Source organism: Peromyscus californicus, unplaced genomic scaffold (genome assembly GCF_007827085.1).
Source record: "Peromyscus californicus insignis strain IS unplaced genomic scaffold, ASM782708v3 Scaffold_5__1_contigs__length_169319896, whole genome shotgun sequence".
NCBI lineage: Eukaryota > Metazoa > Chordata > Mammalia > Rodentia > Cricetidae > Peromyscus > Peromyscus californicus.
In genome coordinates this window covers 105,387,947-105,389,380 of record NW_026294573.1, presented here as the reverse complement: position 1 = coordinate 105,389,380, position 1,434 = coordinate 105,387,947, and positions in this window count along the sequence as shown.

Genomic DNA, 1,434 nt, shown 5'->3' with positions numbered 1-1,434 from the left:
CCAATGTGGCCACCTTAATTAAAATATCTCTGCTCTTTTTTTTTTTTTTCACTTCAACTTTGTCTTTTTAATTGGCCTGTTGAGAATGAGTAGCCCAACCTAGTTTGTTAAGGTTGCCAAGGCCCAAGACTCTTACAGCTCTAATAACAGTTTTTACTCCTGAAACTCCTTAACTTTTAGCACATTTTCCCAAATCTCTTACAAACTATCACTGGGCACACAGGATTGGACACTGTGAGGGAGGCAGAGAATCCTACTTCACGATGCTTCAAGATGGATTCAGGGTAGAAAGCCACAGCAGTATGGTCAGACTTTCCCCTGTCAAAGTACCTTAACAAAGCTAACCCCGGCTGCCTCACACACCTGTGGCATAGGTCACCCACACTTGGGGAGTTTTCAGATTCCATTCTCCACTTCTTTCTTACTCTGGCCCTCTCTCCATCCTGACTCCTGTCTGAACCTCAAGTCACTTTTTTTTCTTCTTTTTTTCTTTTTTGTGAGACAGTCTCAATATGTAGTCTTGGCTGGCTTGGAACTCACTGTGTTATGTAGACTAGGCTGGCCTCTTACTTAAAAAGATCCACCTGCCTCTGCCTCCACAGTGCAGGAATGAAAGGTGTGCTCCACCATGGCTGGCAGGTCACTTTCTTTCCATTCAGCATCACCCCTTTTAGGTCCCCAAGATCTGCTGTCACAGTTACACTGTACTTGTGCTTCAGGAAATGGGCCCAGTGTTATAATTCATGTCGTCGCCTGCCTCTCTCTTGGAGCCCAGGGTCTGTCTCCATTAAGGAGTGAAATCCTGAACCGCAAAAAAGAAAGTGGTCATTTTTGGCATGCCAGTATAGTTTGGACTGGCACTGGTCACCAAACAAAGTGGGTAGGGCTTCAGGATCACCCTTGCCTCCATTTTCTGAAGATCCTGAAGGAATGTGAGTGCCAGCTTCCACTTTCCTCAGGCAAAGAAACCCTTGGAGGAAGCAGGATGCTCTTGCTTGATCCTGACTGGCCTCAGGCTGTGGTGCCCAGTTACCTGCTGGTCCCTTCAGGCTTCAGGCCTCACACCTCCAGGGAACTGTGTTGGCCCATCTGCAGTTCTGCCTAGAAGAAGATTTGATTGATTTTCCAGATTGAAATGATGTGCCACCATCCCAAATCAGCACTGCGGCCAACCCCTGATACCACCTTGGGAAGGGCAGTCCCGTCCGTCTGTCTTGAGTCGTCCTGTCCCTTCAGAGATAAACACATTGTGAATGGGCAGGGCCGTGGTAGCGGTAGCTTCATTTTTTGGTTCTGTCTTGCCTCACAATGCTCTGGATGACCCAGGAGTCCACTGGACAAGAATCTGGAATCCTTTGAGGATCTCTAGGCTCAGGCTGAGTGGAGCAGGGATCTTGGTGTCTTCAACCACGTTAGGGCACACGGGGCACTGGT